The sequence below is a fragment of the Callorhinus ursinus genome, unplaced genomic scaffold (assembly GCF_003265705.2).
Source record: "Callorhinus ursinus isolate GAN/ISIS: 27379988/994484 unplaced genomic scaffold, GSC_fseal_2.0 scaffold11, whole genome shotgun sequence".
NCBI classification, from domain to species: domain Eukaryota; kingdom Metazoa; phylum Chordata; class Mammalia; order Carnivora; family Otariidae; genus Callorhinus; species Callorhinus ursinus.
The window spans coordinates 37,958,087-37,976,808 of NW_027397073.1; the positions used below are offsets into that span (position 1 = coordinate 37,958,087).

Genomic DNA, 18,722 nt, shown 5'->3' on the forward strand with positions numbered 1-18,722 from the left:
TGATACTTGCTATTAAAAACCTGTTGTAAAAGATTGCTGCATTTCTAGCGGCTATTAGTGATCTGCTTTTGCTGTCAAGGTTTAAGAAATCCCTAGTTTTAGGTATACCAAAAGTTCAAAAAAAAAAAAAAGTGGCAAGGGTGTTTCTTTTTCACAGTTCAGATGAGTCTAAAAGATGTTGGTGTCCTTGGCTTGAATTACAAGGAAGGAGGAGCACATTGATCAGTGGCTTTAAAATCATATCTTACCCACTACAGAGTAGCATAGCTATTGGGTAGAAAGGACATTTACTTGAGAAATTTCTAAGAATGAAGTTTTTCTGGTTTGGATATAAATTATCTTTTTTTAAAATTACTTATTTATGTATTTGAGAGAGAGAGAGAGAGGGAGAGCACGGAGGGAGACTGAGGGAGAAGCAGACTCCCCACTGAGGAGGGAGCCCGACGCAGGACTCGCTCCCTGGACCCTGAGGTCATGACCTGAGCTAAAGGCAGACACTTAACTGACTGAGCCACCCAGGCACCCCCATCTTTTTTCTTTTAAAATATGAGTAGACGTCTTCAGATTTTGATTTTTTATTGGAAATTGTCTAGCACTGGGATCATAGCATAACGGAAATATATATCAGTGATATATCACTCTACTAATATTTGTTCATGTGTTTTGCCTGTTTATTACCATCATCTTTTTTAGTCTATAATTCTAGAGAATGTAAATAACAAGAGGATGTGTCCCATGATGCAAATTCATGGTTTTCTCGTTTGAAGTTGTCAGTTGTAGATCTTTGGCTAGGGAATAGCTGATGTGATATAAATCTGTATTGATTTTAATAAAATCCAGTGGAATAATTTCAAATATTATTTACTCTGAGGGGAAAGTACCTTCTCATCATATATCAATGTATGCCTCAAGAATAAGGACATATCTAGTCATTCCTTCTCCAACCTAAGCCTAACCCTTCCCGCCTTTTCCTCACACTTCTCACTGAGTTTTCTCTTGCAGGTACTTCCATTCTTTTCCTACATACAAGCCTGTTGTGATAAATGTCCTTTTTAGAAAGCCTCCTCTGATCCCATTGTTACCTTCCATTCTGTGCCCCATTCATCTGCACCATTCCCACAACACACTTTCCAGCAAAACTCATTTAAGGACTTGTCTCATCATCTCCACTTTCTCCCTTCTGCTCCTTCTGCTCATCTCGGGTAAGCTTTCATCCTTGCCACTACACACTGGAGAGCCCTAGGGTGCAACCCTTAACTTTCTCTTCCCCTATGTTCCCTCTCTAGATGATCACATTGAATCCTGTAGCTTTTAATGCCATCTGTACCCTGGTAATCCCAAATTTACTTCTCCAAGCCCTGATATCTTTCCTGAGCTCAGGATTATCTCTCCCGGACACCTACATTTTAATATTCTTCAGAAGACTTACCATTGTATGAAATGATATTATTTTTCTTATTTATTAGCTGTTTCTCTTCTAAAATACAAATGCCATATTAATGAATAGATCTTATGTTTTTGATTTTCCTTTCAGTTGTTCCATTTGAGGTAGTTCTTGAATGCCTCATTATTAAAAAAATGAAAATATAACTTTTTACCATTATGATTTGCCACATAAGTTTCACATGTTTTTTTCACTTTTTTTATTTTCTCCTTTCCCCTGACAGTAGCACTCTTCTAGGGAATCTGCATTGACCAACTACTGTATCATTCCATTTCCTCTGTACTTATACACACATACACACACATGAACACACCCAGACACACACACACACACAAACATATGTACATACTCAGAAGATTTTCTCACCGTTCTTTTATAAAAGTAAGTTCATATCATTTACACTATTCTGTATCTTGTTTTTCCATCCAATGTTACCTTTCTTTTAGAGCTTCCTATAGATGAATACATATATTAATAAATGCATATATATAATGGTGAGCAAAGACATGGTCCCTACCTTCATGTAACACACAATCTAAAGGAATAAAAGTGTACATGACATCACTCATGTTTGATTACTGTTCATCTACCCAATGTGGGGAAATTCTAGCCTCTTTAAAAATAAGAATTCATGGTAGTAAAATTTGTAGTTTATGTCTATTTTAAGTTAGTGGGGACTCTGAGTGCTAGACATACTTTGGATCTAGGGTGGATTACTTTCTTGTAGATGGTGTACATTGATATTTGAGAGTAGTCAGAAGTTGGGGACTTAGGATATAACAAATCCAATTTTGGGTGGGCAATCCACATACAGCTTCAATCTAGAGCAGTCTAGTCCAGAATTTCTCAACTTGGGCAAGATTGACACAGCATTCATTATTGTGAGGGATATCTATGCATTGTAGGGTGTTCAGCGGTGTCTCTGGCCTCTAGTCACCACGTGTCAGTATTAAATCCTGTCTCCCAAATTGTGACAACCAGAAATGCCTCAGACATTGCAAATGTCCCATGGGGGGGCATAATCTTTCTAGGTTGAGACCAACTGGTGGAGGCAGAGAAGGAGGGTCTGAATAAGAATCCAGTAAGATGGAGATTGAGGAGACCTAATGAAGAGAAGTTTAGAAGTGGAGGTTGGAGAAGAGTCTAGGAATTGCATTCAGTCTACTTTCTGAGATAACAGAAATGTTCTCTATCTGTGCTGCTAGTAAGATAGTCACTAGCCATGCTGCAGCTACGGAGTACTTGAAATATTGCTAGTGCAACTGAGGGACTAATGTTAATTTTAATTTGATTTAACTTTAATGTTAATTTAAATTTAAATAGTCACATGTGGCTGGTGGCTATTGTGTCAGATGGGGTGGTCTAGAATATTGTTTTACTCTGACTTGGCAATTAAATGCCTTTCTCTGTAGCCATGGGTTTGATGTTTCTGAAGTCTTTGGAGAAATTATAGGTGAAACTCACATTTTAACAGTCAGCTGGAACCCAAGTTTAATATTTGTAGAATATGAATAATATAACATTTTAAATTTTAAATTAAAAGGTTCTATTTTCTTTACTACTAAGTGATCAATTTATTATTGTAAAGAAATTGAAATATTGTGATTTTTAAAAAATCTTTCCCTATAACTATAACACAGGTAGGTATAATAATGTCTTTATTAGACACCATATAAAATGGAGAGTTAAAAATCCCTTTTTAAAGTTTTTTTTTTTTTTTCCTCACTGTGGTTATGAAAGATTTGCCATCTAATCAGTACGAAGGGAAATAACACAAAATCATTTGGGGGGATATATGTATATTATGTGTGTTGGAGAAAGAGAAGAAAAGAAGGGAAATATCTTGCCACTGGGCTAGATAATTAGGTAAAGGTCAAAAAGATATAAACTGGAATGAAGAATTTAGAAGAGGGAAAATTGATGTATAATATTCAGCTTCTTTTGTTTATTTTAAGCTTATAATGCATCACTAAGTCAACAACAACAAAAAAATAAAAGTAAAAAATGCACAAAACCCCTGAATCTTAGCATAGTAAATATTTAACCTATTTTACCTTTAAAATATTGAGGTATAATTGACATATAACATAGTAGTCTCTGGTGTACAACACAATGGCTCGATATAGGTATTTATTATGAAATGATCACCACACTAAGTCTAGTTAACATCCATCACCATACATACTTACAGTTTTTTTCTTGTCATGGGAAGTTTTAGAATCTCCCTCTTTTAGCAAGTTTGAAATAAGCAATACAGAATTATTAACTGTAGTGACCATGCCATACATTGTATCCCCAGGACTTATTATTATTATTATTTTTTTATAACTGGAAGCTTGTACCCTTTGTCCACCTTCACCCTATTTTGAGTAAAATATGTTAAGCTATGTAAAACTTTGTTACAGACTTCAAATAATACCTGCAGGCTAAAATCATTTAAAGATTCCATAATCACTTGAGTTAATCATAAAAGCAGAAGGTCCTTGGAGCTATCATGAAATATAAGTAGCTAATTGTGAAAGAGGCTCCCCTATGCAATGGGTGTGATTTACAGAATTCTAAAAGGTATTCCAAATCAAAAAGCTTAAAGATGGGGGCACCTGGGTGCCTCAGTTTGTTAAGCGACTGCCTTCAGCTCAGGTCATGATCCCGGAGTCCTGGGATCGAGTCCTGCATCAGTCTCCCTGCTCAGCGGGGTGTCTGCTTCTCCCTCTGACCCTCCCCCTTCTTGTTCTCTCTCTCACTCTCTCTCTCAAATAAATAAAAACTTAAAACCACAAAAAAATTTTTTTAAAAAGCTGAAAGATGCTCTGTATTCAGGTGTTCATCAATTTGTGTCTTGTTCTACCATCCATTTAACAGCCACCATAAAGAAAAGAGCCCAGGGACACCTGGGTGGCTCAGTCAGTTAAGTGTCTGCCTTCGGCTCAGGTCATGATCTCCGGATCCTGGGATCCAGCCCCAAGTGGAGTTCCAGGCTCAGCGGAGAGCCTGCTTCTCCCTCTGCCCCTCCCTCCACCCCCTCCCCCTTCCCCCTCCTAGCTCCTGCACACTCTCTCTCAAATAAATAAATAAAATATTAAAAAAAAAATAAATGGATTATAAGTAGAAATGTGCTCATGTAGGCTTCTGTCTTTGAATCCTGATTCTAGAAATTTGTGGGAACATGCCATAGCTCAAAAATATTCCTTTTTCCTAATTATTTATTTTATTCTGAATTTGTACATTCTAAAAACAGTTGATTTATTTTTTGTTGTTGTTGTCTAAAGTTATGTATTAAAGGATGTCTGGCAAAATAAGAGTCAGATTTAGAGACAGACTTGAAAGTTTCAGTTCAAAATAAACATTCAACTTCATTTGATAGAAATATACTTTTCTAAGAACCATTTTAATTACTTTTCTGAGTTAATATTATATTGTATACTATTGATAGTTTTGCAAGGGAATATTTGTACTTTATCTCAAAAATATTATTAGATAATCAGCAAAGGATTTCTGTTTTTTTAAGTCACAACAGATTGTTGTGTTTTTCCCTTTTGCCCTTTTTTTAAGATTATAGGAGTACAAAGGGAAATTGAGACATTCCCTTTAACTCTGCACATTGTCTTAATCAGCTTTTTAAATTGAGGGATTGTGATAGAAACAATATATATACATTTCCCTTAAGTCCTCATTTTTTAAATGATTTTGGTCATGACATCACAGAATATATTGCTCTTAGGAGAGTGTGTTCTGTGTCCCCAGATTGTCTTTCAACTCAGTGGAGTAATAATAGATTTTTTTATCATAGTTTTTTGTTTTGTTTTGTTTTGTTTTGTTTTGTTTTTTGCAGTATTTGGTACTTCATTTATGTATCAAAAAATGACTTCTTTATGCATTTGAAACCTTAACAAACAGCATCCTATGTGCCAAGCAAAGTGTTGTGATAATGTCTAGAAACCAAAAAGAGGGAGAAGGACTTGAGAATTAAGAATTCTCTTAAAGAGTTCACTAATACTTCAGTGTCTACCCATGAGGGATAAAAAAAAAAAATATTCAAGGCAACTTTTTCATTCAAAGATGTGTTTGGTAATTCTATTAGCATGTAGAAATGCATAGTTCATTTACTAGAATTTAAAAATCTCCCCCTTTCCAGGGCGCCTGGGTGGCTCAGTAGGTTGGGCGTCTGCCTTAGGCTCAGGTCATGATCCTGGAGTCCTGGGATGGAGCCCTGTGTCAGGCTTCCTGCTCAGGGGAGAGTCTGCTTCTCCTTCTGCCCCTCACCCCTCTCCTGCTCTCACTCTCTCTCTCTCTCAAATAGATAAATAAAATCTTTAAAAAATAATAAAAATAAATAAAAATCTCCCCCTTTCTGCATAATATTTGTATTCTAGAAATGTTTTGATATGCTTCAATTGGTCAGACCACTTTTGAGAAACAGGAAAAAAATTGAATTGGAACTCAGTGGTTAACCTGCCTGCAAATACTAAACTACAACATATATATTATGTATATTATATATAATTTATACACATACATACAATCATGCTTAATTATAAGAAACTTTGAAGAATTTTAGGTTTTATTTCACTGCTAAAAACAGGCAAATTGTTTGCCATAAATATCAGTTTAGTAAGAATGAAATAATTTATATGTTATAAATATCTTATGGATTAATTAAATAATAGCTAAATATTCTGCATTCTAATAATGTGAATTGCATATATTTGAGTAAAATCATAATTTTCCTTTAAAAATGTTGTGGCTCTCAGGATCAAAAGGTCACAAGACAGTTTCTGAAAGTCAGAAAAATACCTTGTTTTGAATCTTGTTAGAAAAAAAAATTGAATCCCACTGAAGTCCACTTAGTCTTTCAAAGCCTAGTTTGATTAGAACAAATGACTAGAACAAATATCCCTTTCTAGAATCTAGGGTTAAATTCCTGTTTCCAGGAATGCATAAATATTTTGTTTGATAACATATTAGTCTAGAACATTTTTCCTATATAATAATCCACAGTGTACTGATTTGCAAGTGTTGATAAGAAACCCATTGAAATAACATTTCCATGTGAAATATTTTTCCAAGATTCTTTGAGCCCCTTTGGCTTCTGTAATGGGGATCTTTGTTCTTACTAAGACATATGATATAGCATTAACACCACTACCACCCCCCTACAAAATAAAGGAAGCATATTCAGGAGCTAGGTAGCCAGAAAGGAAGCATATGTCCCATTCAGACATACAATTTTAGTAAGTATCTTACTTGCAGCCTTGAGCATACTTAGGCAAGGGTAAGACTCAATATTTCATTATTCATTTAAACAAATGCCTACTGAACCCAAGAATGAGCTACACAGTGGAATTAGAAGCATGGACATGACATGTAAGGTTGACCATAAGAAATTGTCATATTGGATCAGCCTAATAGTTCAAGCTCTAAAATAAATGGAAACAGAAGGGAGTAAATTTAAATTATAGCAAATTAGTTGTGAGATAAATAAGTGGGGAAAGAGATATAGTAGTGGAAGTTTTACTTTTCTTCTGTCCTAATTTAGATTATATGCTCAGTTGGTAGCACAGATTCCTACCTGGGGAACTTATCAAAAAAAAACAAAACAAAAACCAAAACCAAAACCAAAAAAAAAAAAACCCCAAAAACCCACAACAGATTCATGGGACCACCTCAAAAGGAATGACTAAGACCATAATGTGGGCCAAGTGTGGAGCCAATGTTCCAGACCATACATTTTTGCTCTTCACATTTCTACTAGCAGTGTTAAGATGGCAACAATCTAAAGAATATCGAGTTATGTGGGTATAGTCCTGCTCAAATGCTGGTTTTGGCTAGTGTTAACTTCTAAATTACCTTCTGAGTGAGGATTGATATGCATGGGTTTCAATTAACATTGTTTTCTTAGTTATCACAGTTGTTGTGTACTGCAATTTTTTCTGAAAATGTTCCTTGTCTACTAAATTTTACAATCTGTTTGCAGTCTTTTTTATCTCAGTATTGCACACATTTGGATTTAATTTTAGAAGATACACACACACAAACACACACATAACACTCTTTAACTGCTGTGTATACGTGAATAAAATTTTATTAAAAGTAGGTTTGTGACTAAAATTGCATCTAATTTAGCTGAATGGGATAGTCTCAAGTAATTATTAAAACATATAAACCAGTAATAAAAGCAATTACTATTCACTATTTTAGTTGGAAAATCTAATAACACACATTTTTAATAAAAATGATGTAAAACCAGTATATTTAATATGAAATTAAATTTAGTGGTTAATTTTTTATGATGGTGAGTTTTAATTAGAAAAGCTATTAAAATTTTTTTAGGTGGAACACCAAATTGATGTTATGTTGTCTTATGTAAGTCACTTTCTTTGTTTGAAAACTTTGTTTTCTTTTAATGGTTTCTAATTGTTTAGGAATTTTGCAGAAAGCAAAAAATAATTAAAAGGATTTTTTTTACATAGATGTAATAAAATATTTGATTTCCCAAATTGAATCTGTTCTTAATGGTGTTAATAGCCAATTTTTAAGTTGCATACACTTCTGGACTTAAAATACCTAAGACTGATACAATGATGCTATTTTTTCTTAATTCAATTTGTTTTAATGCCAAATTTAAAAACAATTTACATGATAAACTTATTTAGTTAGTTGAGGTAGTTACACCAATAAAGTTTTTAGGAAGTTTTCTCTTCATGGCAATTCCTCTATAAGTTATTATATCATAATTGTCAGAAATATAAAGCATCTTTGTAAGTACTATAAAGAAGATAGATAATTAGATGGAATGTTTCTATGAATTGGAGGAAATTTTGATTGCTAGATTCTTTTGTAATATTATGTATGCTTGTGTGTGTGTATTTAATCATTTGAAATTGCTTTTAGGCAGTTACTCTATTTCCAAAAACAGAAGAAGAAATAGCAATTTGGCTTACATGTAAAACATAAGTATGGCAAAAATATGCTTAGTTATGCATTTACTTTAAATGTTTTTGTAGGGAATATTTTCTTATATTTAGGGTGATAGTATTTGAAAGTTTACTTTTCTCTTGAATTAAAATTCTGCTTCCTAATACTTTACTCATATAAGTGGCTTTTCATATAAGTGAGTGCTTGTTTAGAAATTTAGCTTATTGATTTCAGTCTAAAGCTTGCATATTCCAGACCCTAATCCAATCTTAACTAGTTCCTGGACCTCTGGAAAACTAAGGGAAATTGGTTAGGTTCCAGTCTTGACTTGGAGAGTCTAATCTGATCAGTGAAGGATGTCAGATTAATTTGGAAGTTTACTCCTGGGTTAGTTCTTTGTTTTGAAGTATTGTTCTTGTGCTTTGCCATGACTTTATGGCAATGTTCACTGGTCCATGAATGATTACATGGATCCAACACTCAATTTTTTAGTACCTCCAGGAGATGCCAAAGTTCTGTTAGGACCAAGTAGCAGAGACTAGACCTGTTAGTCCTTACATATGGAGTTTTGTCTGTCTGATAATGAATGCATAAATATAAGCTAAGAATACACATGACACCAAAGAGACGTTAGGAAGTATATATCTTCTGAGCATTTATTCAAATAAACTTTGAACCTATAAATTCATGTATCCAGCTATATTATAAAATTAGAACCACTTGAATTTTACCAATTTGAAAGTCTAAGTAGTTTTTTTTTCTAAATTTTTGTTTGTTTTTACTGCCACCTGCCTAACCTTTATAAACTCTCACTATAAAGTCAACACCATGCTGTGTTTCTTTACAACTTTCTTGTGGTTAGTGTGGGTCAGCCAGCTATTACTTAAAAAAAAAAACAAAACAGCTTTAGCCTTTGGTTAAAAATAATTTCAAGGTTGAATAATTTCAGGACTCTGAAGCTGGTGTTGCATGAGAGTTGTACAGAGAGATAAAGCAGTTACAAAATGGTGCTAAATTGACCATAAAAATCTTTATTTACTAGGTTTGCAAAGATCATAATTAGATGATAGGTTCATAAAAGGAAAGAATAGTCAGGGCATTGAAGAAAAGAGTTGAAAGGATATTTCATTATATTCATTATAAATGTATAGTGTAATTGTTTCCTTATCACTCTCACTTCTTTACTTGGGAACGCCTGCAGGGAGGAGACAGTGCAACATCTGCGTTCTTGCACCTGGCCTTTGGAGCCAAGAACAGTGTTTGATATATCATAGAATGTAGTTTTTGAATTAAAGTGGGGTTTGAAATATCTTCCCCATCTGCTTGCTTCTGAGGTGGAAGTGCACGCACCTCTTAGACTCAGTCTTTCTTGCCAATCATTAGAAGGGCAGTTGATTTCCTTGCCCGTGAATGAATCTTCTGTCCTTTTCACATCTCAATTTGGGGTTTCTAAGGCCTATTGCTATCTCCCTTATCTACCTCCCAACCCGCTGAGGAGCAGTGGAACAATAAAGTAGCGTTGCGATCCTAAAGTGAATTCATTAAGGAGGCAGCAGGAAGAAACTCTTTAGTTTAAATCTTGACACCTGATTTCTTATCCCAGCTCTTCCAGTAACTACTTTTGCAGCCTTATTTAAGAATTATTAAAACCTTTGGGCTACCATTTCTACATCTGTAAATGGGAAGCTCAGACAACCTCTAAGATTTACTCTAGCTCGAGAACACTCTGAGTGTTCACCCTTTTAGATTCTCTTTCTCATCTATAACATTTTCCGTTGTTTTCATCCTGACAAAACACTTCCTTTAAAAAATAAGTGGGACTCTATCATTTTCTTTTTTTTTTTAAGATTTATTTTAGAGAGAGAGAGTGAGCGAGCGTGAATGGGAGGAGGGATGGAGGGAGAGGGAGAGGGAGAATCTCAAGAAGACTCCCCGTTGAACGTGGAACCTGACTTGGGGCTCAGTCTCACCACCCTGAGATCATGATCCGAACCAAAATCAAGAGTTAGATGCTTAACTGACTGAGCCACCCAGGTGCCCCTCTACCATTTTCTATATGTCCTTAAACTGCCTTAATTGTTTTCTCAGGCTAGAGGAAGAAATTAAAGAACGATGGAGACACCCCCGTCCTTCTTCTGCCAGCTGACCCTTCCCATCTTTAAAGAGCAATTTCATTTATTATTTTTTAGTTTTTATTTAAATTACAGTTAGTTAACATACAGCATAATATTAGTTTCAGCCATTTTAATTCCAAGGTATATATACAAGGAGTACTTAGGAAACCAGGGTGATTACTGAAGGAGCAGACTTCCCACTTTCCCTCCAATCTTGACTACAAGAATCTTCCAGAGTCATTTTCTGTCTTGTTTTTGCTGCCAATCTTCCATACTTTTGGTAAGAAACTATACAACACAAAGGCTGGTAGGTATTACCAATATGTGAAATTAATTCTCCCCCTTTTTTCCCCTCTTCTTTATGAACATCATGCTTAAGAACCCTTATCCCTTATTCCTTCCTGAATATATGTACATAGTATGTACATATGTATGTAGGAGTGGCTGTGTGTATATGTAGAGAAAGAAAGATTGGGGTGGGATGGCTGGGTGTGTGTGTGTGTGTGTGTGTGTGTGTATAAGGGATAAAAGAGAGAGAGGGAGAGAGGAAGAGTTAGTTTGAGTACTTTTTTTTTCAGATTTTATTTATTTATTTGACAGAGAGAGACACAGCGAGAGAGGGAACACAAGCAGGGGGAGTTGGAGAGGGAGAAGCAGGCTTCCCTGTGGAGCAGGGAGCCCGATGTGAGGCTCGATCCCAGGACCCTGGGATCAGGACCTGAGCCGAAGGCAGACACTTAATGACTGAGCCACCCCGACACCCCTAGTTTTAGTACTTTCAACAATTACGATTATCATCTCCCTTTAAGCACTTTCCATAAAATTTATCCTGAGCTTCTGAGGTACTGGAGGGTTTCTTAGGATTTCCTTTAACATCATTGAAGATTTGACAACCTTAAATGTCTATATACATTTCAGAAACTTTGAGATTTTTGGCAGTCAAGTATCAATCAGCACATCTCTCAGTCTGGGGATTTATTTCACTAACATATCATTATTGCTACTGCATAATAACATCTTGGAGAATACATTCCAGCATCATACAGAATAAAAAATACAACTCATCACTGCCTAGCTCTGTCTTTATTCAAATCTATGATAAAGCAATCAAGAAAAATCAGATTCGCATTATAGGTACAGGGGAGGTTAGTGCAGTGAACAATGATGCCAGGGTTCTAAATTGGGCTCAGTGAGAACATACTTACTTAACGCGTGTCAACAACATCAGCAGTTTGTTTATCTAAAATGTGATGTGCATAATTCTATTTTCGAACTGATGAAAAACATCTAGACTCTCATCTGAATTTAACCATCTAAAATCAAATCGTTGTAAGGTATTTCCAACAGCAAGTGAGGATAGATGATGACAAGAACTGTCCTGATTGCTTACTGTATGGCAGGCGCTGCCCCAAGAATTAACTTTTCAGATTTTCTCAACAATCTTATGAGGTACAAACTGTTACTATTTTTATGGTATAGATGAGGACATTGAGGCTAAATAACTAGTCTGTCATCACCCAACTGCAGAGTGGCAGAAACAGGATTGGAACACAGACATTCTAAACCTGGAGCCTATGTCTTTAAAGATGAGATTCTAAGTGGCCACAAGACCACATCTGTAACCACTGCGTTTATTATGTTCTGTAACTGATGCTTCTTACGCACATTATTTTATGCCATGCCTGCTCAACTATCCCATCATGTTCTTATTTTCTGAACAGGGAATTAATATTCTGGTTCATATTTTAGTCTTGCCTGTGCTTTTTAAACTGCCTGTGATAGCTACCTTTAGATGTTTTCCCCATACTTTCCTATTTTTATGCACATACCTTCTTTGTTTCTGCATTGTTATAAAGAAATTAAAATACTATTTCTAGCCATTGAAATATGTTGGTTTCATCTAGCTTTCTAAAAGAGGAGTAGCAAACTTAAAATCTATTTCAATAACACCTCTTGACAATAATTGCCGTGTTTAAAATTCATATTTCCTTTTATCTGTTAAATATGTAACTGTTGACAATTTCTTTCATTTCCCCCTATTCTTCCCTTGTTGGAAAGGACAATAAGAAATTATGATTGACCTCCTCTACTGCATTCATTCTTTCAGATCTTCTCATTTTACTTTACTATTCTTTATTCTAAATAATAAGACCAAGCTTTGGCAGAAGGGAAAAAAAAAAAAAACACTTTTCATTCATGACCATCCACTCATGCCAATAATGATTTATCTTATAAGCTTCCTGGGGGTAACATTTCAGTTTTGCTTTGTGTGAATAACAATAAAGTGTACACTTTTTGATGAAGAGTACCATTTTCCTACATAAAGCAGCCAGATGAATAGGTTATTTTGAAATATCAATCATACAAGGCACATGTCTTAAAATAACACACATACTTAAAATACTCATGTTAATCTAATAAAGACATTTTTGAAAGAATGTTAAAGAGTGCAAAATGTGGAAATTATCCAGATTAAGTTAGGTAAACTTATATAATAATGGTATATTCAACTGTACCCAAATTGAATAAACTTTAAAAATAAAACATCAAACTTCAAAAGAAGGCTTTTAATATTATAAATTGAAATCACTTGCATTTGTGACAAGAACACAACTAGACCAATAAAGGTTATGAAATACTCGTGAGATATTGTGGCTTTGAGAACTTATATGGAGTGAATGAAGGTTAATAATAGAACCAGTTACCACTTGGGTGTATTTTTTGTCTAGTGATTGTAAATGTCACTACATAGGGCTTGTCAACTGGCCAAGCTGTAAATAGACCAGCTTTTGCATTTGCATTTATAGATAAGGACCACTTCATATTTTCTTAAAAGGAAGACTATAAAATGTTATTCTGGAAATGAAACTTTTATAAATAATCTCCAAATAGACTAGGCATTTTGACTTTCTTTTGAAAATGTTTCTTACTCCATCATGGTGATATTATAATAATGTCATTCAGTTTAATAATCACCATGGTCTCTTGGGTCACATATTATTCTTATTTCAGAATTGAACACTGTCTTTTGTTTTCTTTGCATTAAACCATGCTGCTTTTTTGTTACTCAAAATAATGTTTTACCTTGTTAAGCAAGTGTTTACTAAGAATTCTTTATAAAGCAGAGTCCAAGCTGTTATGAAACATGACCGTGGACAAGGGTGTGGTACGATGGATAGTGGTGGGCCAGGGTTCACAGGACCAAAGTGTAGATCCCAGTTCTATGACATAACATGTCCTGATGCATTCCATTTCACATATGTTAATGTAAGGGTCCTCCATTTTAAGGTAATATTTGCCTATTAACCTCACAGAATCTATGACAGGAACCAATAAGATAATATGTCCATTTACAACAAGTATTTATTACCACCCACTGTATGCCAGAACTATATAAAGTGCTTGGAATTCAGCAGTGTGCAAAACATCAAAAAGGTCTACACTATTACACTGATATGTAGTCTAGTAGGGTGGGGACAGGAGACTAAATTTCTGATTACATATTGTGACAACCACTATGAATGGAAGGAGCCTCATGAGAGAAGATAGCAGTGATGTCACCTGGCCGTGGGAGAGCTGGAAATGCCTCTGAGAAAGAGTGATGTAGATCCAGAAGGTGAAAAACAGTTCAAAGGTGAAAAAAGGCCCAAGAGCACCTCAGGCAGAAGCACCTGCATGTACAAAAGCCATGTGCTTTATAAACTGTTAGGTATAATGGGGCCATATTTTGATGTTAAACTCTGTGTGCTTGGTTTTTCAAATCCTTTTACTTCTGCTCACCACATCTCCTTTCAAGCTTTTCAAATGAACTGCCCTTAGGCTAAGCATGTTAGGGAAAGAATAAAGAATCAATTGTGTGGCTTCTGAGTACTTAAGTAGATATTTTAAAATTAATAGCATAGATATGCATCTTTAAAACCATGGCTTTCAATGGCAAGATACAAACATAGTATAGAATTCTAAGAAATTGGTTTTAAATAGGAGCAAAAGCCTAGAGGTCTGGATGAATAAATTATAGAAAGGACAAGAATGCATAATAACTTTTTTCCTTCCCAAAGAAGTTAAGCTTCCTACTCTATGTGGGAAAGAGCAATTTAGAGAGATGAGCCACATGGCTCTCTGGGAAAAGTCTAGTGGCCATGGCCAGGGCCGCAGAGTAATTGGAATATGCTTGAAGGATAAGAGAATTGACTTCTTTACCTAGGGTATAGTTAGGAAGACTGCAAACCTCACAGAGAGATGCCCTGTGTCCAACATGGCATCTGAAGAGTACAGTAGCCGTAGCATGAGGTATTTAGATGACAGGCTAAGGAAAATCTCACAGACACACTGGCTAGCATGGGGTAAGGTGGCAGGAAAGAGCAACTGAGAGGTCTGGTGAACCAGAAAAATCTCTTGAGGTTGAGAGGACGAAGTCCCGAATCTACGATTTGGAAGCCCTGGTAGACTCATGGTCATCATCAACAGATGCCACAAGGATAGGCATCTGATGAGAAGTTCACTCTTCCTCCTTTTCTTTCTCACACTTCCTGAGCTTCATTTAATGTCATGTCACTGAGATCCCTAGGGAGAAGGGAAAGGAGTGCTGGTGGTTAGAATCCTGACAAGTTTACAAGACAGAGTAGTTCTACAAACAAGACTGAGTTTTCACTGGAAATGACTGAACATCCTTCATGTGGCATAAATTTCCCTCCCTGACCGGGAGTGGGGCAAATAAAGTGAATTCAGTTAAAAAGGAAAACGCCCCCTTTTTGTACACTTGAGTTGGTGACCATGTCTATTTAAACCAGTTCTACATAGAATACAGATGTCAGTAGTAATCATCATTAAATTTGGGGCAGAGCTTAGAAGTTAACATTTCTAAGGTACCTTCACAGTTATCTTAAAATGTATCATCCTGAGCAATGTCCTTCTTTTTTTTAATGCCTTGTAGGAAATTGGAAAGCTGGACCATTTTGTACCCATGTTCTTTTATAAGTAATCACTAGGCATTCCAGAAATCCTCTTCCAGATCAAAAGATGTTTTAAAACTATGCTATTTTGATCCCATGTGAGTAATTGCTTTTATATTGGCTTGATATTATGTATACATAGTTGGCTGGACCATGATGTATTAAATGGTTTATCTTCTCCTACACCTACCTATTTGAAATGAATTATTTGATAATATGTAGCAAAGGAACACATTCCTGTGGGAAGTCATTTTTTTTGTTAGAGTGATGTCATTGAGGGTGTGTGTCATTGGCTCCTGGGAGTTGTTCTATAGCTACAACATCTAGTGTCACCTAAAGAATGCTGCTATGTGAAGACATCCTTTGCATTTTACCAATTGTCTTTATTAATCGGGGGCAAAAGCCATCATTAACAAGAATGACTTAAATTTGGGAGAAGGAAATTAACTTCACCTGAGATTTCACCTTCAATTAGAATACAGTGTACACCCACCTAATGCAATTTTCTGTAACCTGACCAATGTTGAGAGGTTTATGTCCATCATCCTTCAAAACTGACATTTATTTCATTTTCATATAAAGAAAAATCGTGTTACTTATTGTCTCCCTTGTAAGTAAAATCATGTATTCATAGCTCACAGGTTTAAATGTAGACTAAAATAGCTCAAGAAAATGCTAACATTTCAGTTATCTGAGATGAAAAGAAATAACACATAGGTGCATTGAATTCCTCTTTTCATGGAAATTATTTTACGATCAGAAAGGTAAACCTCTGGTTTAAAAACCTATAAAGGCATTTTTCAAGTGTAAAAATAATAGAATATTTTTATGCGATAGTTTATAGCCAACCTACTTTGGAAGTTAGTTTTTTTATTATTTTGCTTTTCTGGAGATATGAACAGATATTTGCTACTGTTTACACTGTTGCCATTGAAGGTAATATCCTGGAACCCTTGAACACTTTTAGTTTTATGCTGAAAGAGGCCGTAATGGAAAATAGTAAAATCACCAGTTACTCTATTAACCACTAGAGGTCTACTGATATCAAATTTCTGCCAACATCCTTCATTTCTATAAATACTTAGTTCCATATGAATTAAAGTAAATTTCCTCTTTTTTGTTATGTATCTTTTTTCCTGTAGACTTTAATTCCACTTAAAATTGAGGGTGTTTGGCAGTTTAGGGGGTTTGTTTTTGTTTGGGTGTTTATTTTTTGGTTTTTATGTGTTTCCCTCTCAAGTTGTATTTAAATACTATATCATGACTGTTAACTTTTAGGAAAAGTTAACTTTTAAATGGTTGATATGTATTTGGTGTGTGTGTGTGTGTGTGTGTGTGTTCTGTGTGTATGTGTGTGTGTGTGTGTGTGTATATATATATTTATATTCCATGTGTATATATAACAGTTTAAAAATGTCTGGCTTGCCTTTCATTCAGTAGATATATGAACTCCATTTGATTCTAAAGCAAGAATTTACTGCCTGGTGTTTCACATTTTCACATTGACTTGTGAGTACACCTTCAGGGAGTTTGCAGCATGCATATACATCAAACATAAGCAGAATTCACCATTCAGGGACTCATGTTGTAGTCCCTGTCATGTTGCTAAAAATAGATGACTTCTATTTTGTTAGAAACAAGTAAGTGTTACTAACCACCATTTTGTAGGAAATTTGTGTCTAAGAACCCTGGAATTACATGATATTGTGCTCTTAAAATAATTTGCCATTTTACATTCACTTATATAAAAGAAGGTAGCAATTGAAATATGCGTGAAAGAACCGAGGAGCTCATCTTTGAACCCTGGTGCTGAGGAGGAGTTTGGTGTATGCTGTTCAAGTGATTGTCTGTCTTCCTATCATGGACCACAGGTGACTTTGGAGGAACTAAGAAACACCCTCTAGTCAGAGGTCTCCTGTGTCTACAGTACTTTAAAGAGTCCCAGCTCTCAAAGCTCCATAGAAATGCCACTTTCATTATTCACTAATCCAATCCATCCAGCTCCAGCCCCATTCTCTTGCCCCCAGATGAATAGTGAAATTAGAAACATGGTGTCATCTTGTTGGAACTAGGAGGAAGGGCAATGTGCAAGTTCTGGGATTCGCTTCCGGTTAGCCAAAATAATTATGAATACATCTGCAATAAAGAGAAAACCTCAATTTAATGAAACATTACATCTACATTTTTTAGAGCATTTAGTGAGCTGCCCTTGAATTTATTTTCGGACAGCATTCTATCTTGGCGGCAGGAGCAAGATTACAAATGCAGCGAACAGAGGACTTTCATTTAGCCCAGGAAGCCAGCGCTAGTTGTTTTTGCCCTATGTTGCTGGGTAGTTGTATTTTACACTATCCAGGACGACCCTTCTTTGAGTAGGCAGAATAGGCTACCGGGATTTGGAAGATTCCAGAAAGGGCTCCCGTTGGCTGCTGTGTGTAGGTATGAAGTGATGAAGTCTGTGCACTCTTACAAAGGCTACTGCTGGCCATGCAGTGAGGGAAAGCTGATTATTGGTCATGTTCTGTTCTGCCAAGCCAAATGTGCAAGGCTCCAGAAGATTGGAGATCTTTGTGTAATTCATCTGACAAGGGGAAGCACCTCTTGCAAGTAGCTAGTCTTTCTGTAGTTCGTTCAAGGAATCCCCCCATGTGTGTGCTACTGTCTTCCCCCTACTAAAGTATCACTCTCATTCACCTATCAGGATATATAAAATTTTACCGTTATATCTTTGGTTTCCGAAGTTTCTCATATTTTCTCCTTTATCATAATTAAAATAACACACACTTCTCAAAATATAACATTTGCAACTATAAATGAATACCTAAATTTAAATTATCAACTACTAACTGGGAAGACTCACAGGAACTTAAAGGTTTTTTAAAAATTTATGGAATATATATATTATATAATATACAAAATATATACAAAAATTTCAAACAAACACAAATAGAGGAAACAATAAAGTGCATATGTACTTTATATGTATATTTATATATGTATATATTATATATACACATATATGTATTAGATGTATATATGTATTAAATGTATATATGTATTAAATATGTATATTTATATACAATAAAGTGCATATTTATTTATAATAGGATGTACTCATCCCCCAGCTTCAAAATTATTTGCTTGTAAACCATTTAAATTGGGGAATGAAGAGCCCTGAAAGAGAAGAAGATTCTGCCTCCACTTTGGCCATGCCCTTCATGTCAAGATCGTAGTGAAACTTCCATGGAGATTAATTCCTTCTCTCCTTTTGTTCAACTGTGATCTGATGAATGAAAA

The 18,722-nt window shown here is 35.3% G+C and overlaps 1 protein-coding gene across 10 annotated transcripts in view; it reads left to right on the plus strand.

Moving 5' to 3' along the window:
- NOL4 (nucleolar protein 4) overlaps window positions 1-18,722 on the plus strand; it is a 422,575-nt gene that overhangs the window by 129,180 nt on the left and 274,673 nt on the right. The gene's annotated exons all lie outside the window — the stretch shown is intronic.